We start from the raw sequence: 11,853 nt of genomic DNA, 5'->3' as shown, positions 1-11,853 counted from the left end.
AATCTGCAACATATTAGGTTTAAGTAAGGGGACATGTGGAAATAGGTTGAATAGAAAGTTGAATGTATGGATGGGAGGGTGGACAGTAAATATTAGTAACGGGAAACTAGAGTCAAAGATAAAAGTGATGGTAAAATAGTAGCTGGTTCCTCTAAATTTGTTCAGATACTTTGCATAAGTAAGTTACATTCCAATGTATGAAACCTTTTTATAAGAGAACGTTGAATCAGTCAGTACTCTTTGAGGAGCTCTGGAGATTGGAAAAGGAGCCATGAAAGTACAAATAAGCAAACAGAGTTTCAATGTTCAAAGTCAAGTCAGACTAACCTCATGACACTGAGGGATCTTAAACTAACTGAAGAGAAAAGTGCTGTTGGTACATGATTTCTGACCTTCATCAGGATGTTTTGCATAACTACACAGAAGCACTTTGGACCGAATGGAAGAATAGGGACTGTCTGATTATGCGTTTAGGTGGAGTCCTTACTAAATAACGGTGCTCAAAGATTGCTGACTCAGGCTGGATGGAAAGTGACTGATGTGTTGCATGGCACTGTCCTTGCCTTTGGCTAAATACTTTGTCAGAGTATAGGATAAAGATATAAAAGCCATTCTCACCACATTTGCAATAGATGTCAAAGTTGAAAAACGAAAACAGACTGGATGGCATTCAGGATCCACAGACATCTTAATAGATGCAATTTAAAAAGGGTGGGTCTCTACATCCTACACTGTTGGTGGGAATGTAAATTGCTGCAGCCACTGTGGAAGACAGTATAGAGCTTCCTTAAAAAACTAAAGTTAAGGTTACCATATGATCCAGCAACCCCACTCCTGGGCATATATCCAGAGAAAACTCTCATTTGAAAAGATACATGCACCCCAATGATCATAGCAGCGCTATTTACAATAGCCAAGACATGGAAGCAACCTAAATGTCTATCAACAGATGAATGGATAAAGATGTGGTATATATATACAGTGGAATACTACTCGGTCATAAAAAAATGAAATAATGCCATTTGCATCAACATGGATGGATCTACAAATTATCATACTAAGTGAAGTAAGTCAGAAAGAGAAAGACAGATACCATATGATATCACTTATATGTGGAACCTAAAATGTGATACAAATGAACTTATTTAGAAAACAGAAACAGACTCACAGACATAGAAAACAAACTTACGGTTACCAAAGGGGACTGGGGGGAAGAGGGGGGATAAATTAGGAGTTTGGGATTAGCAGATGCAAACTACTATATATGAAATAGATAAACAACAAGGTCCTATCACACAGTACAGGGAACTATACTCAATATCTTATAATAAACTATAATGGAAAAGAAAAAAAAAACAACGGTGGGTCTCAACGTCCTGCACCCGGAGCCCTCAAGATCACCTGCAAGTACTTTTGGACTGAGTTGTGGCTCTCAACCCCATCAACACATCAATTAAGTAAATTAAAAAATGGAAAAACACCTTCCAAGATGAGTTTTCAGACATTCAATTAAGTAGGAATTCACACACATGTCCGAAGGGGACCCACTAAGAAACTGGAGCCATAAAGTTTGAGACAAACGTAATAACCGCTGGTCTTCAGAGACTGCAAGTGATGTCAGTCGGAATAGGAATCATGTTCTATGTGATCATAAGGACTAGAATTAGATTAAAAAGTTATCTTTTCTCCATTAATTTCTTGCCCACAGTAGAGGGAATAATAGCGTTGGCTCTGGAACCAGATTTGTCCAGCTCTACTATTTATTATTTGTGTGACCTTAGGAAGGTTTACTTAGTCCTTCCTGCTATCATTTTCCTCACGTGAAAATGAGGATAATAAGAGGATCCAGCTTATAAGGTTATTGCCAGGATTTAATGAGTTAATGTATGTAAAAGCACTGAGGAAAGTGCCTGATGTGTAGAAATTGCTTGATGTGTCAGCTACTATTGTTGGTAGTAGTTACAGGAGCGTAGAGGGTAACCATCCCCTCACCCTGCCCCGCCAAAGGAAATATTAAGTAGAAGAAGAGATGTAGAGAGGCACTCTTTGAGCACCTTTTAAGAATTTACGGATCATTTGTAAGCCAGTGTCTAGAAGTTGGTGACAGTTCCCAAGAATTCTGATTGCTGACTCACCCACATAACTCCCGTCAGATTGTATGGGAAGCAGCTGCAAGCAATGTCCACCACCCTAGGATGCAGGACAACTTTCTGCTTGGGTACCTGGCAAGGTTAGGTACTTCTTTCATTTCTGAACTCATCTTCTCGCCTTCATACTTTACATATTTAGTTTTCCACACGTGTTTCTGGCCTCTGTGTCAATGGCAATTCAGAATCTGTTTTTCTGGTCCACTGTCCTTGACTCTGATCCCAAGTCCTTACTAGAGGAGGAAAGGGCACCAAGAACCTTTTACTTTTAAAAATTCCCAGGCATCAACTTACGTCCGTAGAACCACAAGCACACAGCAAATATTAGATTTTCATGGAAAATGAAAAACAGGCTTCTTTGCATCTACCGGGGTTAAGAACAACCCTGATATTTTGGTAACTGCTAAATCAGCGTGACACTGCTTTTGAATTGCAGTTTGGAGCTCCACACACCACTGAGTTTTCTACCCAGTAATCGAACTAAAATGCCTGGGTCAGATCTTAGAATCATATCCATCCATCGTCTACTCCACGCTATCCCTGGACCATATCTTTCTCCTGCACTGCTATTCCCCATACTGAGTTCCATGGAAGGCTGGTGTCACAAGATATTATCTTCTTGAAAAAATAAAATCTATAGACATATAACTGGGGAACACTGCATATGATCAACAGTGCTTAGGTATTCCCAAAGCAAATTAGCTTCTTAAAAGAACTCCTTTAGTAAGAACCAGTTTACCTGGGTTTAACCTAGTAGTCCCTAGTTTATTCTCTCATAGAATTACTTTTAGTTTATAGCCCATTAATACTCAGTTCACTAGTATTTGGTGGAAGATTCTGGTAGCTACTAATTTTGGCTGATTTTCTTTGAACACCTACTCAGTACTAATTTATTGTTGAAAAAAGCCCTTTAATTAGGGCGAGCATATGTCCCAGTTTGCCTGGGACATTCCCAGTTCACTGGTGTTGATCCAGTGTGATTATAATTCTTCCCCCTTTTACTCTCAAAAATGTTCTGATTCTGGTGACCACTTATATAGACGCTCGACCTGTAAGGTGTCTATTATTATCATCTGCTTGCTTGCTTTACTGATTTATTTTTTGCCTTTCTACAATTTATCCTCCCTACTGCAGCTGGAATTAAGTGTTAAAAATGTAAGTTAGTTCATTTCATGTCTCAGTTCATAATCCTTCAGTAGATTCCTAGCACTCTTGGAATTAAAATCCCCTAACCGAGTCTTCCAAGTCTATGGGCTTCAAAGACCTAATGAATTAGCTGCTCCCTATATCTCTGATGTCATTTTTTATCACTCTCCTACTTTTTATAGAGCCTCATTGGGCTCCTTATTGTTCCTAGAACAGATCACATATGCTCCTACCTCAATGCCTTTATACTTGCTAGTTTTTCCCTCTGTCTGGAAATCTTCTCCCCAATTATTCACCTGACTTGTTTCCTCACTGCATTTAGTTTTCTGCTCAAATTTCATTTCCTTTGACCACCCTCTCTAAAAGCACTTTCCCTCCTCTTTCTCTCCTTATCCTGCTGTGCTTTTTGTTTGTGTTTATATTGTCTGAGTTATAACTCTAATACCGCAGTTACATTAGCACTCCAGTACCTCCATTGGAGTGTGTATATCCTCTTTGTATACCATTTCTATAATGCTCAGTTCTTCAACATATTAGCAAAACAATTAAAAATAAATGCTCACCCTTGCTCACTTTAGAACACTGACATTTTAAAATAATTTGCCAATTTCATTAATCTCCCTCAGTTCTAGGTATTTTGATTGGCAAGTGCTCTCTTTCGACTGGCATGCAGTGTTTTGAAACATATGGATTAAATCTACCTTTCTCGTTTCCTTGTTTTTCAAAATTGATCTGTAATCGAACCAGAAACACTTAAAAGCAGAGACTTTCTAGACACCACCCAGTACAGACTCCTAGGAAGACAGGGAAGCACACTAAGGAAGGGAAATGTTCCTTCAAGTCCTTCAACAGGTATAGGGACATCTGTCACCTTTTGGTTTGTTCCTCATCAAGCCCTTTGGGAGTTGCCTGTTGCCCATCTGGCAGGGATTTCAATAGTGTTGCCCCATCTCATCTCTTACACAGGTGGGACCTGAGCAAAGTTTAATAAGAATATTTCATCCCCCTGGGGATGCAGTGAGTGGCCCAAGTTTCAGATAGCGTTATAACCTTGGGATCATAGTATCAAAGGAACTCTTTCTTTCTATCTTCTCACTCTGCTTTACCCTCCATCCTAAATCAAGCTCTTACCATGAAGCAGCAAAGATTGGGTTCATGATCTCTGGACATCATCCTAATACTGGCCATTTCAGAAGAATTAAAATCCTTCCCTTTCCCAGCATACATATAAATTCCCCAGTAGGATTCTGGTTGTTTCCATTTAGTTCATCCTAAGCCAATGCATATAAATATAAAGGCAAACAGACAAGGTAGATATAACCCTAGAGATGAATGCTATACTATAGTCATTTTAAAACTTTATTTAGAGCAATTCCTACTCATCACCCCGTGGTTTATCTTCCCAACGTATCCTCCCTTTCATCACAGCACACATTTGATCCACTGAAGAAGGCATAAACATTTTAGCTTGGTTTCTACCTTCCCTCCCAGCTTTATGTTGCTTTTTGACTTGTCCTGGATTAATATTTTGTTATCAATCTCTGGAATGGTTCTCTTCTTTAACTTTACATCCTGCGCCTTTATTAATGAATTCTTTGAGAGGAAGGACTGTGTCTGAGTCATCATTTTATACACAAAAGCACAGCGTTTGGAAATAGTAGATGCTCAGTAAATGCTTACTGAATGAATAACAATAATAGCTACCATTTATTGAGTAATTATTATGTGCTAGGAACTAAACACATTACATGCTTTATCTCATTCGTTCTTACAAGAAGAACGAGGTAATCATTTAAAAATATTTTTGGGGGGCTTTCCTGGTGGTGCAGTGGTTGAGAGTCCGCCTGCCGATGCAGGGGACACGGGTTTGTGCCCCGGTCCGGGAAGATCCCACATGCCGCGGAGCGGCTGGGCCCGTGAGCCACGGCCGCTGAGCCTGCGCATCCGGGGAAAAAATAAATAAATAAATAAATAAAATAAATATTTTTTTGGTATCTCCTTAGCGCAGGCGTGATTTGTTAGAGTATTTGAATACTTTTACATGATTTTAAATAATAACTACATTACTTAGAGTAAGTAAAGAATATTCATTTAGCCACTCAGTTATTCATCAGACATTAATTGTCTACTTTGTGTCAGGAAATGATAGTGGATATACAAAATTAAGAGGTATCACAAATCTGGTCACAACCCTGGCTCAACCTTTCTGTACTGCCACCCCCTCACCTCCCATTCCCCTGCCACTGCCTTCAGAACAAAGTTCCACCTTCTTAGCAAGATAAGGGAGTTTTTTTTTTTTCTGTCATCGCATTTCCAGGCTCACCGCAGGCTAATCCACACCTCAAATCTCAGCAATAGCAAACACTGATAGAGATCAGTCTAGTGATTACCTTAGAGGGGAAAAATGTCTGGAAAGGGTTATCAGGGGACCTTCTGAGGTGCTGATGATGGTTCTGGGTCTTGATCTAGGTGCTGAATACACGGACACGTGAGTGAATTCTATTTATGAGAATGCGTTGAACCGCACAGCCACGTGTTTCTGGGGGTATACTACACTTCAGTAAAGAGTCAAAAACAAGTTAACCCAACCAAACAGCCACCTCTTGCAATGCTGAACTATTTGCTCTTTCCCATCCCTAATGTGGCATATTTTCCTCCAGACTTTTGCGTATGCTGCTGCCTCCCTGGGTCACCACTGGCCTGTGCTATTAACTTTTTCCCATAGTTCTCATGAAACTGCTTTGCGACAGCCTGTTCCTGTGATTCTCTGCCCCACCAGACTAAGTTCTTCAGGGCTGTGTCTCCTGGTATTTCATGTAGCTCCAGGAACTCAAGGAGTTTAGTATAGTGACAGAACCACATAATTTTACTGGTGCGAAATGCTGGGAGAGCTCAATTCTAAGTGCTCTGGGAACACAATAAAAGAAAGCACACAGGCATACAAATACAGTACACAAACGTATCTTCTACAGAGGGCTGAATCAAAAGAGAACATATGATTTGTGCCTTTATCACCTCCCCAAAACAACAAAAACAATACTCAAAAGACTTTTCTATACTTTTAGAAGAGCTATGCATATATATGGGTGAAGCTCTTCAAGTTGGAACTTAAACTGGCATTCTGTAAGCTAGGCACCATTCTATTCTTTTTGCATAGAGACCCATTAAATAGCTTGTCCTTTCTGTTAAAACCATAGGCCTGGGTTTAATCAGTTCTTTCAGAGTTAACTATCGATATTTCCAGGGGATTTTTCCATGATTGGATGACAGCTATATTTCATCCTATGTATTAACTCTTGTCAGTTAGTGGTGAGTGCCTGCAACAATCCACTGAGAATGACTCTGAGACGAATCTAGGCTGAGTCAGTGACGATGACATGATTGATGTTTGCCACGGATGCTGTGAGGTCAGGGAGGGCAGTGAATGGGCTACCTCTCATCTGGATTCTAAATCATCATTTAGCATAACAACAAGGTCATGCCCAGATTATCTTTCTGCAGGATTTCTCAGAGCTAGTGACATGTTAGCGTGTCCTCTGAATATCTGAGATGGAGGTTCATTTTATACAATATATCACAGATGTTGTTTTTGGATAATGGAACCTTTGATTTCACCAAAGATATTGAAAAACAATTCCTTCTCAGATCCCATTTTGGAAGATTTGGTTTGGAAGGTCACAACCTTGCTGAACTTTTGGAGATCTGGTTCTCAAACCAGTCAATGAATATTTATTAGATGTTCCCTTGAAAAATAGATAAAATTATGCAGTAAATTGGGCATATTTTGTTTTAGCTAAACCCAAGTGGATTATTGAGGGAAAAAAAAAATGAGCTTTGGGACATATATTCTCTAAATTATTTATTTAGTCTGTGTTCCCCAAAAGATCATGGGCCTAAACTGTGGCTTTGGGACACACATACTGAACAAAAGCCAAGTATATAAGTGTTACTCCAATTTTGTTTCTTTATAAGGAAACTTCGGGTGTCTGGTATTTAGCATGCTGTGTTTTTGTTTTAGGTTTTCAGTGCTTTGAATTGCTTAGGAAATTATGTGCTTTACGTTAATTATTATGGCAGTTTGTTGATAGTGTTGTTGATCGTTGACAGTTTAAAAAGTGTAACCTATTAGGGACTACAGATTTCTGGGAACTGCAGGAACCCCATTTTTTGTTTAAGTCGCTAATCTTTTGATTTTCTTTCCCTATCCCTTACGTGAATCAAAGTAGATATTTTTCTTTTTAAGGCAAAAGAATATTTAAATTAATAGCAGCAGAATCATCTCTGGGGAAACAATATAACAAATGATCTTGAATGTGTAACAGAGTAAAAATAGAGTGGTAGAAGGTGGATTTGACCTCGATTCCTCTGCACACGCCTGATAAAAAGTGGTAATCTTTCATTACATTCTCTTTGCAAAAAAAGAAGTGAATAACTTCTTTATAATTTGTATTGTCATAGTTAAAATACACTTCATTATAATTTTCATAAAACTAATACACAACTCTACAATACTGGTGAAAATTTTATGTTGAATTCCTGAAGGTCTGATGCTCATAAGCATAATCTAAGATGTAAGTTGAATGCCGGGTAGAGCTCTTGTTCTTCATTTAAAATTTTGAATTGGAATTTAAATGCAGTTTAGTATGTCTGTGAGATGGGTCCCTGAATACAATACTAACTTTCAATTAAACGATTTTTATCTCATTTTATCATTTTTATACAAATCATCTTTGCTACATAACTGTGAAGACGGGGAAGGATGTAAAAATTTTGACACACATTTATCGAAAAGTAGGTAATAAGGGAGGGAAAGAAAATGGAGTACAGTCCATTCTCTTTAAAATAACAGTTTAACCTCTATTTCTGAAAAGTGTCCAGTCAACAATTTATAAATGTTAGTTTATAAAGAGCAATAAATACCATTTCTTTCTTTCTTTCTTTTTTTTTTGCAGTACATGGGCCTCTCCCGTTGCAACGGAGCACAGGCTCCGGACACGCACGCTCAGCGGCCATGGCTTACGGGCCCAGCCGCTCCGCGGCATGTGGGATCTTCCCGGACTGGGGCATGAACCCGCGTCCCCTGCATCGGCAGGCGGACTCTCAACCACTGCGCCACCAGGGAAGCCCAATACCATTTCTTATATAGTTGGTACTCAGAAACATTGTTTCAAATGATTAGTTTACTCATTAAACAGATTAAGTGGACAATAATCTGAGAATAACATGGTTTGCTCTCACTTCTTGTCAGACACTATGCTGAATACTTTTCGTACATTAATTTTTTCATACATTAATCTATTTGTTTCTATTTTTAAAAGGCCAAGAAAGAGTTGCGGGACAGGAAAACACAGAGGCTAAGAAGAAGCTTCAATCCTGTCTCTTCTGTTTACTTGTTGTGTGACCTTGGGCATATTACCAACACTTCTTTACATAACTATTCACAGAGTGGTTGCCAATCTTGTAAGGTAATTGTTAGAATTTATGAATTAATATATGTGACTTGCTTAGAAGTGTGCTTGGAAAATAGTGGAGTACAACGCATGTCAAGATAGTTATTAGGTAACTTGACCAACGTGACAATAAGAAGTGTAGTTGGGATTTGTCTGAATCTAGAACTCAGGGTTTTAACCAAAAAAAAAGAATTTTTATTTCTTAATATTTTATCCATCTGGGTAAAGCAGTGGTAAAATTAGTGAAGATTTGGAAATAGTTTTTAAAATTATATTTCTTTGAATGAAATTCAACAACAGCTTGTGATGGATAATAGCATAATAACAGCATAATAGATAAGAGTATATATGTCATTTTACATACGATTGCATCTTATCTCTCAGAGGGCAAGCTGCTGGAGAAACTAAAGAACTAGAGTTATTATTACTATTATATATTATTATTAATTGGAATATAATACATTACTATGAATAGGGTAAATATTCAATGGATTCTTCTATCTCTACCTAAAACAGAACTTGTTCAGAAAAATGATTTAAGAAATACCTTTTTAACCGGTGCCCTTCTCTTCTATTAAGATATGACTTAATTTTTGAAAGTTTTTTTAATATTCATGAGGGAATATATATCTGTATCTTTTTTTGCGGTATGCGGGCCTCTCACTGTTGCGGCCTCTCCCGTTGCAGAGCACAGGCTCCGGACGCGCAGGCTCAGCGGCCATGGCTCACGGGCCCAGCCGCTCCGCGGCATGTGGGATCTTCCCGGACCTGGGCACGAACCCATGTCCCCTGCATCGGCAGGCGGACTCTCAACCACTGCGCCACCAGGGAAGCCCAGGTTACCCCTTTTTTACTGCAGAAAGAAAGGGCTTCTCAATGTTGGCTGCACATTAGGATTTCATGGGATAGATTAAAAAAATAAACTACCTTTGCCTGGACCCCATGAGCATATTTAGTTGATCGGGGGTGCAGTGGACATCACCCCCACCAAGTGATTTTAAAGTGTTGAGAACCATGGATCATCTCATGGGAAGACGCTGATGAAATAGGAAAGGCCATTTTCTCCTCAGCTAAGTGCCATGGGAATTTGTTCCCCTTTCATTTCTTGATATACCTGAAAACTACTTTCACAATTCTCTGCCATGGAGTTTTCTTCTAATATCTCACCAGGACAATTGAAATGGAAGTGTAATTTTAAGTAATGAAAGAGGAGCAGTATGGGCAGATGGGCTCTGATCAGGTGAGCTGGATCTCTTCACTTTCCATTGATTGACCTTGGAGAAACTATACAGCCTCTCAGGCCTTTTAACTCCTCACCAGGACCATCTCCTAGTCTCATGCTTAACGTCATTTAAAAAAATCTTGAAATATTCAGTGGTTTGTCTGGGACCACTCAATTTTTAATCACTGGAGAAAATTATATTTTATTTGAAGTTTGCAAGGGAATTTTTTTTTTAGAGTAACCATTGTTATCATTTCTTTGAAACTAAATGACCTTTCCTGTGGATCACAATTTTCCATGCCTTTGGAAAAGCATACACATTCTCCCCCAACAGTTTCAGGGATATTGTTCATACAAATTCTCCCCCAACATTTTCAGGGATATTGTTTGCCATCAAAGCCCGTAAAAAGTCTGTTCCCCCTACTTATTGCAGCACCATCAACCAGGCCCAGGAACTATCTACCCTGACCCTTCACAGACAGAATCCTCATATCTGTGCTCTATGCTCTTAGGACAAATTTCAACTTTCCTGTTATCCTTGGCCACTGTAAATTTACTTCTACATCAGCTAACTATAGCATAGAGCATTCAGGTCATTTTTTTTTCCACAAAAGACTATCAACACTTCCAATTCTCTTCTCAAAATACGATCTCAAGATTTTCTAACACATACAGTCATCACCGAATGCTTAAGAAGTCATAAGTCATTAGTAGTTGATGGTCAATTTTTTTTCCATAGATGACATACTATATATATAAAATAGCAATAAGTCATTCTTTATTACTTATATTACACTTCTTAAATTTGTTTGCTGAAGAAAAACAGGAACAGGAACAGACATTTCTCATAAGAAGTGCACCCTTGAAATGTACTTGGCAATAAGCAAATGAGAAAACAGTAGATGATGTCATATACGTATTGCATCTTATCACAAATACTAGTGACATAATTTAGAATAAACTTTTACATATTTTACATATTGAAAATTGACAAAACTCCTGCCGTGCTGGTACTGTTCCTTTTGGAAAGCCGGCTGGTATGTAGTGTTTAAGTATTTTAAAACCATCCTTTTGTAGGCCTGTTCCACTTTAGCTAAAGTTATGACAGCTTAGTTAGCTCTGTTAGTTTAAAAAAAGACGGCATAGTTTATTCTCTCTCCCTCTCTCTCTCTCCTGCAGATACAGAATATTAGTATTGGCTTGGCCAAAAAGTTTGCTCGTAACAGCTTACGGAAAAACCCGAACGAACTTTTGGGCAAAGCCAATATTTTTAACTGAAGTAAAATAGCCTATTTTAGAGATGTGGAAAGGGTTAATTTGAATGTGTTGTTAATTTAACATGCTGTCAGTTTAAATAGACGAGACATGAAGAGGAGTAATTTGATGAAAATTTATAATAATAATATTTTAATGATGATAATGTATTCTTACTGAAATAGAACCATGTTTTCTCTTTCCCTGCCACTTTTTTTTGGTATTAGAGAATGTCCACAACTTGAAAGAAACCACTACATAACTAAAGTCACTTCACCTGTATCCTTTTCCCAACTATCTAATTTATCCAAAGAACATCTCCTTGGTCAGTATTACAAGCTGTTTTATTATTTTTTTACACTTGTTTATTAATCATTTTCCATGTCATGTTTTGTCATCAGAGAAGGAAAAAATTATATTCAATTTTTCTTTCTTTTTTTTCTCTCACATTCTATCTTAAGATTAAAAAACTTAAGAGTTGGTTCAAATCTTCCTTGAAATACAGACACAATATTCTCAGCAAGAGAAATTTTGAATTTAAATTCCATTATCTTGTGTAAAAATTCTTTTAGGTCAATCTTGAAAACACACACACATTTTATAGATATGACCTGCAATTTTCCCCCCTGACTTC

This window comes from Aethalodelphis obliquidens, unplaced genomic scaffold, assembly GCF_003676395.1.
Source record: "Aethalodelphis obliquidens isolate GAN/ISIS:26980383/991018 unplaced genomic scaffold, ASM367639v1 scaffold12, whole genome shotgun sequence".
NCBI lineage: Eukaryota > Metazoa > Chordata > Mammalia > Artiodactyla > Delphinidae > Aethalodelphis > Aethalodelphis obliquidens.
Note: the sequence above shows the minus strand (reverse complement) of the source record.